The sequence below is a fragment of the Triturus cristatus genome, chromosome 8 (genome assembly GCF_964204655.1).
Source record: "Triturus cristatus chromosome 8, aTriCri1.1, whole genome shotgun sequence".
In the NCBI taxonomy this organism is placed as follows: domain Eukaryota; kingdom Metazoa; phylum Chordata; class Amphibia; order Caudata; family Salamandridae; genus Triturus; species Triturus cristatus.
This window is the reverse complement of record NC_140591.1, coordinates 864,581,006-864,599,383: the sequence shown is the minus strand read 5'-3', so window position 1 is coordinate 864,599,383 and position 18,378 is coordinate 864,581,006. Positions and strand designations below refer to the sequence as shown.

Genomic DNA, 18,378 nt, shown 5'->3' with positions numbered 1-18,378 from the left:
AGCCATAGTCAGGAGGGATGCCGGAGACGACGTGGACCAGGAACTTTCACTCGCTTTTAAGCGAGCTGCTATTCCCGGTAATAAATTTGCCACATATTTATCGACGAAAAGATGTCGACCCATATCATCCGTAAGTGACTGACCGCTGAAATCATGAAACGTTTCCTCAAAACGTGTAAAAAAGTCTGAAACAGATTCGTCAACCTTCTGTTTACATGATGCTAACATATTCCAATCAATCTTTTTAGGGGGGATAATTGTTTTCAATTTAGTCAAGATAGCAGCAGGAAGATCTAAAATAAGCTGGGGTGGTTTTTGCGCGGGTTTTCTCTCCCTATCCTCATCCTCAATCTCAGACCACCTAGCCTTAAAAGCGGTAACATCATCCACCTTCCGCACAGATCGCCACATATCCGGCGGTAAAATGAGCCCAAAAAACAAATCTATATCTGCTAAAGTCATCGTACAAGAATTCAAGGCCCCTTCGACCTCTTCGTAAAAGGCCGCTGGATTCTTGCGGGGATCAGGTAATGCATTCTTTAATGCCATAACATCAGCCCTGTGCCAGGGAGTATAAACCCAATTGTACACAAAATATCCCCTAGCATCGGGGGAAGATATATCTGAACTATTTCCTGCTCCATTAGGAGGAACATACAAAGGTGCCGCCTCTCGCATCGGTTTAGCATGCACTAGTTCACTCTTATCTGAATGGGAGGTAGATGATTGGTCGCCGCCGGTACGGGAATCCGATTGCTCCGTTTCCCCTGCTTTTAGGCGGGCTTTCTCTTTAAGTTCAGACGCCGCGTCCCGCAATGCAAACAGCCGTCGGACCGCATCGGGTACCTTAGAGGGAGAAAAAGTACCGTTACGTAATGCTTTAGCATCTAAAACTACAGCATCAGGCTCAAAAACATCAGAATACTTCCGAAAAGCAGTAATCACATCATGAGAAAAGGTTTCAAGAAAATACAGCTGCTCTTTATCCTGCCAATGTTCCAAAGATTCCAATAATTCAGAAAGAGATAGCTTGCCCTTAAGCGCACGAAAATAAATTTTCCGAAGCTCACCCATACGGTCAGTTGATAACATGGACCGCGTGTCTACCTTATCCGAAACCGATCCAGAATCCTGCGATCTCGGGGCGGACGTGCCAACATAAGGGGGCGGAGAGCGATCTAGTAAATAAAAATCATCTTCAAGATTAGTAAGGACAGGATAAAGTGGCTGGCGGACAGCATACTGACCCGAGACTTGCAACCTACGCTCTTTCTCTTGTCTCTCCGCCAGTTCCCTTTCCTCCCGACGCTTCGCTTCCTGTGCTCTCACATGATCATTTTTCCGTTGTTCTTTATCAAACAGCGCTTTCTCACGTTTCTCTCGTTCACGCACTTCCTTCACCCATAACCGTACACATTCAAACATGTCTTGCCGAGCACGCCGTTTACACATACACTGTTCCACATACTCAATCTTACGCATATCAAACGATCCATACAAAGGCCATCGTAACTCAGGATCCTTTTTGGTGTATTTCCTCCACACTGTGCTGTACATTATAGAGGAAAGACCATGCTTCACATACATATCCCTATTAGGAGTCCCCTCTGGGGGGGCTGGAGCAGATTCCTCGAGATTTAACCGGTTTCCAAAACAGCAGCACCACTTACGGAGTGCGCTGACAGCAGGCATGCTCAAAAATAATGCAGAATATGCAGTATTGTCAAAAATGGCACTTAAACTTTGTGCCGTTCAAATTGTCACAATTCCGGAGAAATATCTCCACATTACCTGCCTATATGTGTTGCAACGCATATATTCTCACAGTAATCAATACAAAATATGACCGGTCATCACAAATCAAACTCAAATAGCCATCCCAGGCTTCAAAACTCGGAGCAAGTACCGTACAACGGTTCTTACCAATCAAGAGTGTCCAGATTCCAACTGCCAAGTTCCAAAATTCGCCCAAACGGCTATCGCAGCAAACCGACAGAAGAGGTCTCAGTCGAGGACCGGCGCCACCCAGAAGGTCAGTTCGGAAGGGAGGGAAGAAACCTCGGGATGCCAGGACTAAAACCGCCGCTGGCAGTGATCACATCCCCGGCCAAATTCCTCACCTTCGTCACGACCAATCCTTCGAGCATCCGAGTCGCCGATGAGCCCCACGTGACGGGCGCCAATTGATGAATACAGGCCCCAGCTAGGCCCGCAGAATACAAGGGTTCGCTCTCCTGTAACAAAAGTTAGAAGGAAGTTGGCACGGAAGCTGCAAATACAAAGACAAAGTTTATTAACCCTTAAGGGTGGTCCTACAACCTATACAACACTCTTCAGTATTGCACAGAGTAGCACAAAAACTTGCGTACGCGGTCCCCTTTTATACACAACAGAGGGGCTCATAAGTGGGTGGATACAACATGAAGCGAAGAATATTCCCTTTTATGGACATTTTCTATACAGAACCAATATGTGGGCGGAGTAAGCAATATCCTGATCCCGCGAAAACATGGTCAAGTAAGGACTAACTGATAACAGATGTGGTCAAGTCTGGGCATGCGCCTGACGGACAAAAGAGCTATTTATAGACTGTTACTAGGCAGATTTACAAGAGCAACTAGCGAGAAGGAAGGACTCTTCTCGTGCACAGCACGTGGAGACATGACAATACAAAATGGAGTCCAGACATTAGTCAACATAAGACAACAAACATTTTCTAAGGCAGGAGAGTTAATGTCTTTAGTGAATGCTTAATCATATCGCTGTTTTAGTTTTCAACAAGTACAAAGCAGCAGAAAAGATGGTTGTGGCCTGTAATCGCTGCACTCTATTTGTCCAATTAGTTAAAAAGTGCTCACTCTTCGGGTCAACCGTTACAAAAACATGAAATTAAAGTAGATAATTACAAGGGTAGAGGAGCACAGTAACCATAGATGTTACTAACTGACATCCCTCACCAAAATGAAAGCTCTTCATTTAGTGTGATTTCAGCGTTTACAGTGGTATTCATTTACTATTAAAATGTAGTATTCATTTAGTATGCATGAAGACTAAGTAGTATGCCCACAAGCCGAAATATGCAAACGAGGGAATATTAGTTCTACTCAATTACCCTTCAAATACATGATGAACACTTCAATTGATTGCTAAAAGAAGACTAGTAGTATTCTAGAAGAATAGTATTTGAAGCTTAGTAGTATTCTGTTGGGGTTTTTTTTGCAGCTCTTGTGCTATTTTCAAGAGCAAAATGAAGGCTAGTCTCATTGATTGTGACCACTGTTTGAAGACTAGCGGTATTCTTTGTGAGCAATATCTGAAGACTAACGGCAATGATTGTGAAGACTCAAGTAAGGGTAGCAGAATTCAAATTGAATGTTAATTGAACACAAGTCGCATTAATTCTGATTAATTTATAGCAATTTTATTCATTTGGTTGCTTGCACAAGGCTTCTTTTAAATGATGGCTTTTGGACTAAATTTTATATTTTACATATCTTGGAAGTCAATGATTCTAATACGCCTGTTACAAACTCATTAGTCATGCTATTAGGAAGCATTTTATAATTGTGGTATGAGAAGACTGGAGCAAGAGATCGTTGGAGAAGCACAAAGCAAAGGAGCAAACCCAGACATACACAGGATTGTACCAGGAAACCCCTCCTCCTGCAAGTAGAGAGCCAGTTGAATTGTCGAGAACCTGACTGAATTCCCACTTGGTCCATGACCAGACAGGATCACCACCGTTTGTTTTCAGGCTACCCAAAATGAACAATTGTGCAAAATTCAATTCAGATAAAAAAGTAATTGTTCTAATTCCTCCTATGTTGATTGTCCACCAGACTCCATTAATGTTAGAACTTATAAAAACAATTCACTAAACACGTTTGTGTAAGGCGTTTATGGCATTGACTTGTACATTTTTTTTTAAAGGAAATGCAACTGGACACAAGTGTGTGATATGACATTTCAATGCTATTTGCCTATGGAAGAGCTATTGGCTTTGCCAATGTGTTTTAGCCATGTTGTGCACTAGCTAGTGGTGTGGAGTGTTGCAGTGTGGAATTGCGAAGAGTGGAATAGTGTGTTGTAGAATGGAGTGGCAGATAGTGTCATGTATTGGAGTGACAGAGTGGAGTCGCGTTGAGTGACGTACAGTGGAGTGGCATAGAGCAGAGTTACTAATCTGTTGCAGCATAGTGGAAGTCCTTTTGTGAAGGTTGATGGGTCATCTTTCTGTAGCCTATTGCTGTATTTGAGTTTTAAAGTAGTGCTTATGGAGTAAAACCTTTGCTAAGCCAGTGTCAACAATAAAAATGCCAAAATAATAAATGCAAAAATAGGTCACAAAATGTGCTGCATTCGTCTACAAAATTTGCCTTTTCTTACCACATAATTTAGTCAACTATGCCCCATGATTTGGTCTTCTTCAGCTGCATAATTCCAGTGGCCCCTACATAGATTGACAATTTCTTGAGATAATGTAAATACAGTTGCATGTTGATTCTCAAATATTTACCAGCAGCAGCGAATAAGAAGAAAAATGTTTAGTGGTGAGTAGTGTTACTAGGATGTGTTGTGAGTGGGTGATGGTATAGTGATCAAGAAGCACAGTGGCTTTGAGTAGGGTCTGGCAAAACTGAGAGGGATATTGAGTGGTTTTGTTAATGACTGAAGATTAGTACTTCAACGAGCCTACAATGCAGTAGGCGTTTCTTCTTATTTTGTTATTTAAGGGTCTGCATTTGGTAAACAAACTTATTTCCAAGATAGGCAGGTGAGGAGTACAAAGGGAAAGTGCCAGATAATTAGGTGTTTTGGGTTATGTGGTCAAAATTGCTGCTACTCACTTGGTTTTAAAATATGAGTTTCACTTACCTTTTTAGCAACCATTCTTACCTTGAAATGTTCTTATTTTTCCGACCAGTAGCAGGGCAATCTGATGAATAGCTGTAATAATTGACGAGGAGATATAAGTGATTTACTAATGCAAAAAAGTGTTTTGTAAATAGGCACATAACATTGTGAATTTAACTTCTTAAGCATAAACTGAGACAGAATGTGTGGTTAAGTTTCACTAACCATACACCATATTATGGCATATTGAGTGGTGAATGTCATACATTTATTACACAGTCACCACAGTTTAGTTCTAGTTTGGCCAGAGAAGGCATTTTTTACTTTAATAGCCTTGGTAACGTTTCATTAAAAACATTTTTTTTTAAAACAAATCACTTTGGCTTCATCATGGAAAGTTATGCAGAAATTATACCAAAATTGATCAGCAAAATGTTAGAACTTTATAGAGAAACCCTGCTTTTGGTTATTTGGTGTAAATCTGTTCAGCCATTGTTGAGAAATTAGCATCAAAATGGAGATCATGATGAGCTGGTCTCTTGTCTTCGTGGACTAATGCATCCACTGTAGGAGTCTATACATGACCTCACAGCAACGAGTTCAAATCCCAATCCATTCAGCCTTTTATCCCGAGGTTGATAAAATGAGTACCAATATGTTGGGTAACAACAAACATCTATTAATGAGCAACAAGATACCTTTTCGCTGAACGTATGCATTACAAATGTACAGGTTATGTTAGGGTAAACACCAGTTAAAACTTAAAAATAAATGAACCATTGGTGCCAAATAATCTGCGATTGGCCCATTCAAAGTGAAAGGGTGGAGCCTGATTGGCTGTCCACAAAATTGAGAATGTTGGGTCAGCCATCTCAATCCTCTAGTCCTGAAGGGGGAAAGAAAACATGAAAGAACACATAGGGGTCAGGATAGGCATGCCTTGGCCTTTGGGACACCCCACTTTAATTCCCAACAGGTAAAAACAGAAAAGAAGAAGAAGATTGGGCCGCAGGTACCCCGGTATCAGTGCCTGGTACTAGGGTACCCAGCACAGTAGCCACTGTGGTACCAATAAAACATTGAAATATAAAATACAAAACCCTACGGCCAATCACCACTTTGCACATGCGAAAGACAGGCACCATCATATCATGGAAGCCAACAACAGGACAGGAATTCCTACCATTATACCCAACCCAGCATTTTACCAGAGGTAGCCAACATATCATGCGTGCTCACATATGGCCAAGAATGACCCTTTTTGTGACTTGGACAAAGTTTTCCAAAGGTTGGGTATCATGCAATGGTTGCCAAGGAAAAACCATTATGTTAGGGTCAGCATATCACCAGTGTTGGCAATGGGAGCAAGACTACTTCCTCAGGCACTCACAGAGCCTTAAACGTTTTTGTAGCTTACCTTTTACTGCTGTCACGACGCCAAATGGTGCTCCAGGCTGCCTTCCTTTTCCCCTCATGTAGACAGCAGCAGTTCCCTGATTAGTACTCCTGGGAGAAGTGGACGTGAAGGGTCTGAAATAGAATTGACAATACCTTGAAACTTTGAAAGACCAACACAAACCTGCAATTCCATAAAAACTAAACTGACAATGTACATGAGAAGTACACAAGCTATAACTCAGTATCCTGTGAAAGTCAAGAGAAATAGACTGGTGAATTATCTGCATGCCACACACTAGCGACTGTCAAGGGTTGTGCATGATAACGTGAACTGAGGAAGAAAATCCAATCATAATGTCTTTATTAGTAAGCACTGCAAAACAGGCAGGCAAACAAGGCTGAGGAAGAAAACTGTTTGGATGCTTCAGAACATTAATGCAGATGTTTATCTGTTTTAATTTATCATTTCTGTAGTGTAAACAATGCTAAATACAAGATTTAAAGTACACGTATTACAGACAAGTGCAAGCAACACCATAAATAACACTGTAGGATAAAAACAAACCATATCAGCAAGTACCTAATGACAATCTATACTAACTGTAGTGGTAAAGCAAAATAAAAAGTGCAAATACTTTCAAAGTACAAAATAAAGCAATCACCAGTCCAGCAATATACAAAAATCAAGCATGTTTTGTAAAACAATCCAACTTTCTTCTTGCATCAAGGTGAAAATACTTTCAAAGTGCATGGTAAAAACAAGTCCAGCAGCTTCCCTCACAAGGACTGACCTGAACCACCTGACTGGGCCACTTGCTTATATCCTTTCAAAACATAGGCAGTATGGTTTAAAAAGACCACGGGGCATATTATGAAGGACGGCATTAAAATTATTGCCGCTTTAACTGCAGGAAACTGCCACTAAAAGCGGCGATAATGGGCTTGATAATATGCCGCAGAGAATTCCAATAGAAGCCCATGTTCTGGTGTGAACATGGGCTTCTATTGGAATTCTCTGCGGCATATTATCAAGCCCATTATCGCTGCTTTAGCGGCAGTTTCCTGCCTCGGCGATCATTTTATCGCCGTCCTTGATATTATGCCCCCAAGGGGCATATCAGCAACAGCTGGCGATAATTATCGATAAGCGAGCTTAGCACGAGGATAATTATCGCCGGCTATCGCTGGATTTTGATGCGGAGATAGCGTGCTATCAGCAACTCTTATCTCCAAAGCGATAAAAATCCAAGCGATAGCTGCAAAATGTGCGATTATCGCTGGAAATTGCTGTCGCACAGCGATAGGTGATTCCTTGTTCATAGAGGAGGGTGTGCTTATGCCCACAATCCACCTACCATAGGTTTATATGGCTTAGTAAGAATAATAGCAGGCGTAAAGTAACCTGCGATAAGCGTGGTTAACGCTACTTTTCTCGTCGCTAGGAAGGTTAGCGACGAGATTGTTGATAGGAGATAGGTCAGTTAGCGCCCTTTCCCACGTTATTATACTCGGGTACGCCCACTTTGCACATCAATGGCGTTACTATGATAGTCATTAAGGAAACCGGCGAAGAGGCATAGGAACACGCGTTAGCGTGTCCTTGCTGATGGTGCGATAAAATTATCGCCGATTTTCGCCGAAAAACGTACGCTAAAGCGACGATAATTTTATCGCTTCGCCTTAATGATATGCCCCCAAATTTGTAAACACACAGTACACATTTTGTTTTCCAATTCACCCATCAAGCAGGTATTTCAGTACCTCCAGGCAAGGTGCACTTCCCCACACAGGGAATGTTGTTCAAAGAGAGGAGAAAACGAAAGTATCACTTCACTGGCAAACACTGTAAAGTGGCGCTAATGTGTTTAGGTGTAAATAAATCAATCTAGCCACCTTGCCACCACTCTGTCTTGCTTTAATTACTTATTTATTTTTCACATTTGGAATGTTTTATTTCTCTCCACCCGGAGGCTGCTTGTGTCAGAAAAAGACAACGTTTCCAACAAAAATGTTTTTCTTTTTTGGATCCATTTCACAGGGGAGCAAATAAACGAAAGGAGGAAAGAGAGGGTAATACCCGTTTCTTAAAGTTTCTTAAAGTCTCGGTTTTCAATAACTGAGGAGCGAGACAGAAAGAGGGGGAAGACTCGGAGAGGCCGTCACAGTGGCGTGCGTGCAACAGTTTTAATTTATGGGGACTTGGGGAGGCCGTGCGCGCAGGAGCACCTTTTGAGTTTCGAAAACTGCTTGCTTGCAGGCGCATGAGCCATCTCCCTCCGCTGAAAGTGAGGGGGCCCCTGGAGCGTGGGGGGGCCCCCGCACCGCGGGGGCCTGTGTTACGCCCCTGTGTCCTCATGTAACGTAACTGGTGATATGTAAAGCGCTCTGATACTGGATTCGGGTCAAGTTCTAAAACTCTGCACAATATGAAAGCACAGCCCCTTCTGTGAAAACCAGCCCCAAGCTTGGAGCCGTGCAGGCCCTCATTTGCACCTTAATGGCCTCACCTTCCCGTCATTGCTTGCTAATAACGCAGGAAGGCGCACATCACCTGAACTTCACACTCCCCCCAGGCCGGCAGCCATGGATGCAATGTCGCTGCAGTAAAGTCCGACCTGGGAACATATGGCCCTTGTACAGCGAGGAACCCTCTTTCAAGAGCAGAAATCCGGCGATTTGTCATACAGGTGGAAGCTGACTCCTACTGTGAATGAAAGATCCCACAAACAGTGTCCTAAATCGATCGGATTTTAGCCGGACTCCGTCACTACAACGATGAACATCTGAAGACTTACACTGACAAGTGGGTGCTACCCCCTGCAGGAGCAATTAATGACTGTTAGGCCTGAATAGAGCCTGATCTGAAGGCGCATATAACGCGTCCAAAATCTGCTAAGGTGAACGGTGAAGCCATTCGCCACAGTTCCCTTGATCTCACACAACACTGATAAATGCAAGTGATCACTGCCTCTGCCGCCTCGGCTGGGCCACAGATCCCTGAATGTCTGAACCCCCTCTCAAGGAGCCGGGTTCGAGGTGGGCCGAGGGACAGATATTTTCGTATTCGCCAAGCGAGTCAAGTCAAGTCAAGTCAAAAGATACTTTATTTCGAATTTAGAGTTTAAATTCATAAAAAGTCATATACATACAATTTAAAAAGAAACCACAACCCCATATAAAGTTCCCTTGACAGTTTAGCAATCCATAACCGCTCTTGATTTCATTATTGATTTTAAAAAACAGACAATAAAATATATACAATCCATGTGCAGTAATTGTAAAAACATTAGAGCAGGTTTAACTTGGGTAAAATTCATTTTCTTTAAAATTGGTATCAGATATGTTTTCCTAGGGACAGAGTAAAAGTTACAAAAGAACATAAAATGTACTAGGTTTTGTGGGGATTGTCCATCGCAACCACATATCGGTAACGTCTGTCCCAAATGACCCACTTTAGGTCTAGCCAATAAAAGATGGAATGTGTTACACCTAAACCTGGTTAATAAAACATTTTCGTGGGAGGTAAGGGTAGACATCAGATATGGTTCGGTGGTATATGAGGTTTTTAAAACAATGTATGACCGAACACTAGGTTTTGCTAACTCAATCCCTTCCCTCTCTTGTATCCTGTAATTCAAGAAGAGGGATTTGACCAATTCAATGTCCTTTTTATGGATTTCTTCAGGTTTAGAGAACAAGGAACCCCTTCCAATTGATTCAAATCCTTTCTTGATATAGGAAAACCACGGGATCCGTAACTTATTCTCTAAAGACAGGCAGTCTCTGAATATCTCCTGAGTCAGGGGTATATCTTTGTTTATCCAACACTGTAGCCAGAAAGTCATGGGGCTCATTGCGATCTGGTCGGCTATATAGGGTACTCCAAGTTCTTCGTGAACCATCAAGTTTGAAGTACTGGACGGGACACATAAAAGTCTTTTTAGGAACTTGTTTTCCTCGACCTGAATAGGAGTTGTCACAACACGTCCCCACAACTCGCTTCCATAAGTTGCTATGGCAATGCTCTTTGATTTGTATACCTGCAGCATAGCCCCTGTGGGTTTCTTCCCCATTTTAGTGGCGAAGTTAAAAATTGCTGCATTAGCCCGAGCCATCTCCCCCCTTTTTTTATGTATAACGGCATCCCATTTTAGTTTTTCATCGAATAGGACTCCCAGGTAAGAAAAAACATTGGTGCTTGGAATTTTGTCTCCCCCTGTTTTAAAAATAAAAGACTTCCTTGATCGTTTGCCCAAACTCATAGTATATGACTTTGAGGTGTTAATCTTCAGATCTAACATGGACATAAACCCATGGAAGGCATTTAACAGTGTCTGAAGCCCAATTTCGGTTCTGGCTAAAAGTACAGCGTCATCCGCGTACAGCAGGAGGGGAATACCCCTTCCTGCTATTCGCGGGAAATCTGCACCAGTCTCAACCAGGGTCCTCTCAAGGTCATTAATGTAAAAGTTAAATAAAAACGGGGCCATAATGCATCCTTATTAAACAAATCGAGGGAGAAGAGGGCTTGAAAAAATAACAATAAATTTTATCGTTATCAAGGTCCAGCATACATGCCCAAGCAATAGTGAAAACAGAAGGTATGCAGTTCCTAACGTTAACGTAAGGTGTGACAGAATAACAAGTGGGTCGCACAGTGGTGACAGGGAACTATAGTGAGAAGCAGGAGTAAAGGTTACTCCTTAATTGGAAAAGAAGACCCTCACACACCCAACAAGCGGGTGTCTTGCTTCATCACCGGGTCTTTGCTCCTTATCGGGCCGGCGAGTGCAATGCCCGATCAGGCACCTAGTAGGGCCTTCCTAGCGGAGATCTTTTATTCCAACGCCGGTGAGTGATGTGTGTGTGGGGTTGAAGAAACAGTATTAAGACATATGTGAGTGTAGGTGCAAATGGAGTTAAAGTGATTAAAACAGGGGTAGGTGATCCACTAAATAATTTTAATGCAGTGTGGTCACCATCCTGGTTAAAAAATATACAGTCTGCACATGTGACACCAATAGTTAAGTGAGTGTATGTGCTGACGTGATCAAGAGGTCAACATGTTTCTTGCCTTTGTATATAGTAAATGGCAATTCATCAGGACCAGGGAATAAATGCGGCTACCTACACCTCTTTGGTGGTGCCCAATGTCTATAAGAGACAGAGTAGTGAGCACGCATACAGCACCCTAAAAAAGTGTGGTACCGTAGTTAAAAAGCACACCTGCAGAGAAAGAAAATAACAACGAAAGCATAAACAACAAATAAAGTTAAAACAATGTATGCATTGCATCAGCGGTTACTTAGGACAAATAGTGGTGTCAAGCCAACCGTGGCATGCATAAATGGTGAGCAATGTATGGAGGACTTGTAAAGAAACCAAACGCAAGTATATAAAAATATATAAAAGAGGCACAATATCCAATAACTGATGCCACAACCCATCAATTTATGTTAGATAAATCACATTATGATAAATAATTCATCCAAAGGAACTCACCCTCCTTGGTTGTGCTGTATATAAGGCTGGGAGGAGTACACACTAAATTATAGTGTCCTGGGATGAGGGAAACAAAGAACATAAATAGAACAATCACAGGTAGTAGAGCAATTGTATCCAACATCATTGGGATTAGTCCGTGAAGCGGAAATACCAGTGTCACTCCAAGCTTTGCTACTCGAATAACACATGGCAATAGACTCCGTGGTGACCGCTTCGACACCATCAGGGGGAGCTATGGCAATGAGGCTGCCAAATTACCGAGTGTTACTAATTAAACAAGCCAGTTCCCAACATTGTGCGAGCTATAATGGATGAACACGCCAGTGATCGAGGGAACAAGAAGAAGTGAGTCTGATCATGGAATTCGTGTGGCCAGCGTGGTGCGCTAATTGTACATAGAATGCGCTTGCAGAAACCATACAAAACAGGATGAAAAATGGAAGCGTGACCGACAAGGACGATGCTCTCAGGGTCAATAGTTCAGTACTCACTGTTCTGTTTACTCGATACACGCCGTCCACCTAGTGACGCGCCAGCCGCTGTAGACTGGTGGTGTCTAAACGCGCCTTGCCCGTATAACAGCCCCCACCGGCAAGCTCACGCGAGAGGCAGGAGTCAGACGGGAGCGTGCTGACGCCGGGTTAGCTAGAACGCTAACAGCAAACGAACGTACGGGGCTGCGCGTCCTACTCGTTGTCATGGCAATATGACAACGCACGAAGGCAAACCCCGTCAATAATGGACGGCGCACACCAACACCGGCTAACGTGGCAAAGTGTAGGAGGCACTCGGGTTAAGAAAAGGACTCCATAGGGGTCAGAGTGGCCCGCTGGGAAATTATATGAAGCAGCTGGGGAGTTCATATTAACAGTGCCCCATCATACACCAGGATACTCTTATTTACTTGCAAAAAAGAAGGTATTATTTTATGAGGGTGACAGTCAAGAGGAAGTAGTAACTCAAGGAAAGAAAACTGGTGAGATCAGGTCAGCATACTCCACGGAATGTCCTCATTAAGGCCCGTAGTGTCCGCGGCCAATCTCAGGACCCAACGTTGTTCAAGTCTGAAGAGGCTTCTCTTTGACATTTGAGGGTGTGATTCAAGGACAATCCATTTGAAAGAGTTTGGAGGATGACGTTCAAGATGATAATGGGTAGTCATTTTAGTATTGGTTTTTGCGCATCGGAAGCTACTCTTATGTTCTAACATACGAGTCTTCACTGTGCGCGTCGTCATGCCTATATAGGGAAGGCCACATGGGCATTGCATCATGTAAACACAGTTCGAAGAGTTACAGTTTGTGTGTTTGGTAATGTTCCATGTAAGACCGTTAGGCAATATCACTTCTTTGTTGGTGAGAGTTTGGGCACACATGGAGCATGACCCACAGGGATAGTGCCCTTTGACTGGGGGAAGATCCCATAGCATTCTTTGCGAACTGTGGATAGGTTTCCTAGGTCTAGTATGGATCAGTAGATCCTTAAGGTTGCTCGTGCGCTTAAATGCAAATCTGGGGGTCTGTAAATCCAAATCGCCGGTGTTAAGAATGCCCCAGTGTTTTTTAATGATGGATTTGATCCTGTTGGAGTCCGGGGTGAAGGTAGTGACACATGTGATGGACTTATCAGGTGCCTTGATGTTAATGTCCAACAAGCTCTCCCTGTTGTTGTTTCTGGCTCGTTTGCGAGCCTTTGCTACCACATGGCGAGGATAGTCTCGTTTAAGCAGATCTTCCATGAGCATACCTGATTCTTTCTGGTAATCCGTCACAGAACTGCAATTTCTCCTGATGCGCAAGAATTGCCCAAATGGCAGATTTTCCCTCAATGCTTTTGGATGAAAGCTGCTAAAGAGGAGTAGGCTATTCCTGTCGGTGGGTTTGCGGTAAAGACTCGTGGTGACCTTATTGTCATTGAGGCGGATACAAAGGTCCAAGAAGGGAACTTCTGAGTCAGAAATGGTGTGTGAGAAACGCAAATAAGGGTTCAATGTATTCATCCAGGTGCAAAATGCTATGCACTCGGTGTATTCTCCTTTCCAAAGGATAAGGATATCATCAATGAACCTTTTCCAGAGCAGTACATTCGCGGCGTAGGGGTTGGAGGAGTGGTGTATGTCCCTAGCTTCGAAGGCCGACATGTACATACATGCTAGACTCGGCGCGAATGTACTGCCCATGGAAGTCCCCTGGATTTGATGATATAGCTGGGTATTATATTCAAAGAAATTTTGAGTGAGGGCAAGACTGGCACACTCCATAATGAATGGCACAGGAGTGTGAAATGAATGATCGCTGTTCATCAAGGCATCCTCAATGACCTCAAGAGTCGCTTGTTGAGGAATATTTGTGTAAAGCGACTCAACGTCAAGAGTCACTAAAAGGTCTATTTCCTGTGGGTTCTGAAACCCCTCAAGAAGGCGCAAGACATCGGTCGTGTCGCGAATGTAAGAAGTTGTCCTGGTCACTAAGGGTTGAATGAAATGATCCACAAATTGTGACAGCGGTTCCAGGATGGACCCTATGCCTGACACAATGGGTCGGCCGGGCACCGGTGTAGTCCCTTTGTGTATTTTGGGGAGACAGTAGAAAAAGGGGGTCACTGGTTCTTTTGCTGTCAGAAAAATGGCCTCCTTTTTCGAAATCCACCCTTCTAGTTCAGCAGTCGAGACCATGGCACAAATGGTCCTATTCAACCTGGGGGTAGGATCGTCTTTGATAGGAACATAGTATCTGGTATTGTTGAGTTGCCTACGACATTCAATGTCATATTCATCTGCGGACCAAATAACAGTGGCTCCCCCTTTGTCCGCTTGTTTGATAACGATAGATTTATCGTTGGCCAAGGTTTTAATGGCCAATGACTCAATATTGGACAAGTTGTTGAAGGGGACGCACTTGGTATCAGTGTTCAAGTCCTTGAGGACAGCCTGTTCAAAAGTTAGTACTTCAGGAGGGACCATACTGCGAGTGGGTGTGAATGTCGATGGTCTATGGAGCCCTGAATCATCATTGGTTGGCGGGGGGCTATCCTGGAAGAAAGCTTGAAGTCTCACTTTGCGGAAAAGGTTCTGAACCTCACAAGTATCTCGAAACCTATCAATTTTGGGTGTAGGAACATAGCCCAGTCCTTTTTGGAGTACTAATTCTTCCACAGGAGTGATTATTCGGGAGGAGAGATTGACAATCAATCTCTCATGTCCCTGGTTTGACTCCTGGTTTCCATTGTCCTGGGAGGGAGTTCCTGCCACTGGACTCTTTTTTGTTGTTGTCGCCCTCTTCTGCGCCCTCTTCCTCTGCCCCAGCCTCTGTCTAAAAAAGGTTGTTGCATAACAGAAGTAAAAGGTTGTTGCATGCCAGGTGGAAAAAATGGTGGTGGAGGGCCTTGATGGTACATGGGATATTGCCACATAGGTGGTACCTGGTATGGGGGTATGTTAAATGCCGGAAATCTTGGTGCCTGGAATGGTCTTGCTTTCCTATTGTTGCCGTTCCAACTCCCTGTACTCGAATCACTGTTTGATGAGGAATTCCGTCTAGAGGGTCCTGAACCTTCATCTGACGAATACCCTGTGACTGTTGAGGTATAATCTGCTCGGAGATAGGGGTAAACCTTTTCAGCAGAAAACTTCTTGATATCTTTTTGAAGCTTGGATATCTTTTGCTTCATCAGGTACTCCCTATTCTCTGCAAGTTCAGCATTAATTTCTGCTAACTTGGTTTTGTATGTAGTGGTTTGAATGATGACCTTAATAGCACCCTCCGCTGTCTGGATCTTGATAAGCAAGGCATCCGCTATTCTCTTTGCGGTGTTAATAATGAGAATGAGCCAATGTCACAACACGTCCCCACAACTCGCTTCCATAAGTTGCTATGGCAATGCTCTTTGATTTGTATACCTGCAGCATAGCCCCTGTGGGTTTCTTCCCCATTTTAGTGGCGAAGTTAAAAAATTGCTGCATTAGCCCGAGCCATCTCCCCCCTTTTTTTATGTATAACGGCATCCCATTTTAGTTTTTCATCGAATAGGACTCCCAGGTAGGAAAAAACATTGGTGCTTGGAATTTTGTCTCCCCCTGTTTTAAAAATAAAAGACTTCCTTGATCGTTTGCCCAAACTCATAGTATATGACTTTGAGGTGTTAATCTTCAGATCTAACATGGACATAAACCCATGGAAGGCATTTAACAGTGTCTGAAGCCCAATTTCGGTTCTGGCTAAAAGTACAGCGTCATCCGCGTACAGCAGGAGGGGAATACCCCTTCCTGCTATTCGCGGGAAATCTGCACCAGTCTCAACCAGGGTCCTCTCAAGGTCATTAATGTAAAAGTTAAATAAAAACGGGGCCATAATGCATCCTTGCCTTACGCCTTTCTTAATGGGAAAGTCCGCTGTGACCTTTAAATCCTTGTCATACCTGACATTTGCTCGAGTCGAGGAATGCAAATCCCTCAAAAAATTAACCAACCCCGTGTCTGCCCCTCTCGCCTCCATGGCCCGCCAGAGCTTAGACCTGTTGACACAATCAAAAGCTGATGAGAGGTCCATGAAGGCGAGATGAATCGAACCAGGATTTACCACCGTGTATTTGTTAAGCAACAGGTACAGATTAAGACACTGTGTTATAGTCGAACGTCCTGCCTGGAAACCATACTGACAATCTGTTAAAATCTTATTTTCGACCGCCCAATCCTTCAACCTAGTTAAAATAACGCGCCCTACCAAGCGAGTCACTGGCAAGCGGGCTGGGACTTGTGAACTGGAAGCAACAGACCTTGTTGTGGCTTTGAACAGAGGGCTGCTCGGTGGTTTCTAGCGGATGCCGCCTTTCTAAGCCTGGCTCTTGGGTTCTCTTGCAGGTTTCCACGCAGAGGGGCCAAGAGGTGGAGGTACCTGCGTGAGAGAGCTTTGCCCACGAGGTGCCGCGGCTCGACTTGGCCTCTCTCTATGGAGACAACAACTGGGAAGGTAAGATTTTAGAAGCTTTATGGCCTTCCCTTCTGCTGATGGACCTCGCATGCCCGTTACTTGTTCGAATCCTGGCTCAAACTTAAGCAGCTGCGCAACACAAGCGAGGTCGATTTGGCAGTGTGACTTGTGGATAAGGTGCCACCGCGCCAGACACACTGGTCAGGACAGATATGTCAGCAGTTAACAACAGGGCCTGTGCGTTTTCTCGCCCCTCCCCCGCCTTTGCATCCATCTGCTGTTTTATTGGACCTGTCGTGCTTTGGACTTCCGATGTCCTACCTCTGCCAAAGCTTCCCGCGAAATGTAGGCCCCAGGCGGCTCGCTCCAGGCAGCTCCATTGCCCCCGGCGGCTGGGAAGAGTCGTGAGGCATCCTGGGAATCGCCTAACCATGCAATCGCCACGTTCCGCACTTCGCACACTGACATTGGGGAATGATACAGATAAAAAAGTAAAGACACAAAAGAAGGACGCGGAGAAATAGTTCACGAATCAGACCCGTTATCTTGAAGTGATGTTAGGAACACGAACCCAAGGCTGCAGAAATAATAAAACAATACGTTGTCATTTAATAGCTTTGAAGCTCCCGTCTTATGATGATACAATTTACTCGGCTACCTTTTCAAAATAGATGCCTTAAATTCAATAAATATAAGGTTACAATCCTATCATTCTTTAGGAATTGGTTATTTGTTTGTAAAACTATTTTTAACCGCTGTCGTTTTAGGCGTGAATGCATTACCTCCTCGTTAGTCTTCCTCGCCACATGACTAACACAGTGAGCTTCAGCTCCACACCAGAACCCTCCAAAGCAAAAAGTCAGCATCCCATGCCTCCCATCCCCTCCCAATATGGCCGACCCAGTACACCCATGACCTCTATAAGAGGCGGGCCGGCCCAACCCATTTTTTTTTTTTTTGTTCTGCGCACGTCTCTCCAGATGCGTCAGGTAAGTGGTGCCTGCTGTAGCAGGTACGTGGGTCTCAGGTTGGAGGTCCTGCTCTAGCGGACCCTAGGGGCTTGGACTCTGTTTGTTTCCCCCTGCTTTTGGCCCCCGGTATAGAGGTTGGATTATGGAATCCATTGCTTCCTCCTTCGTGCTGGTTAGGCTCTGCTTTAGCGAGCCGTGGGTTTTTCAGGGGGGGGCGGGGATGCGTGGGGGCGGTTATTTCTGTGCCCTTTTCTGTGTTTCCCTGGGGGGCGTTTGTATGGCTTCGTGCCTTCTGTACCTCGCTGTGACTCCCCCCTTCTACAAGCGCTCCCTTTGTGCTTTTTTCCGGTTTCCCATTGATTGCGCCGCCCGCCTTTCCTTGACGTGCGGGCGGCGGCTGTGCGGCGTTGTCCGTGTGTGGCCTCTGCCTTGCCTCCCCCGGGTCTCTCGATCGGGCGGGGGGTTCACGTGGCTGTTTTCGGCCCCGAGCTGCGACTTACGGCGTGCGCCTCCCGCTTCGGCGCGGAGGCGGGCGGCGGCTCTGCGAGTTGGATGCCGTGGCGGGTGGGGGCTGGGGGGCCTGGCTTGCTGAACGGGGTTAAAGTCTTTGAAATGCGCTGCCATCCTCCCTTGAACCATGCAGGTCCCCCATGGGATTCCACTCGCACAGCGATACGTGGAGGGGCAGTTGTTATGGGGCATGCTTAGTTTGCTGAGGTTAG

General features: G+C 44.5%; 1 protein-coding gene and 1 long non-coding RNA gene across 2 annotated transcripts in view; one reads left to right on the top strand and one right to left on the bottom strand.

Annotated features, from left to right (window-relative positions):
* LOC146805187 (uncharacterized) overlaps nucleotides 1-18,378 on the top strand; it is a 450,239-nt gene that overhangs the window by 227,045 nt on the left and 204,816 nt on the right. The window lies entirely within an intron of this gene.
* Nucleotides 4,391-17,051, bottom strand: LOC146805189 (uncharacterized). The gene is made up of 4 exons (XR_014967434.1): nucleotides 17,007-17,051; nucleotides 6,272-6,384; nucleotides 4,897-4,947; nucleotides 4,391-4,450 (listed from the first exon to the last, which is right to left on the bottom strand). It is a non-coding gene; the product is annotated as an uncharacterized LOC146805189 (long non-coding RNA).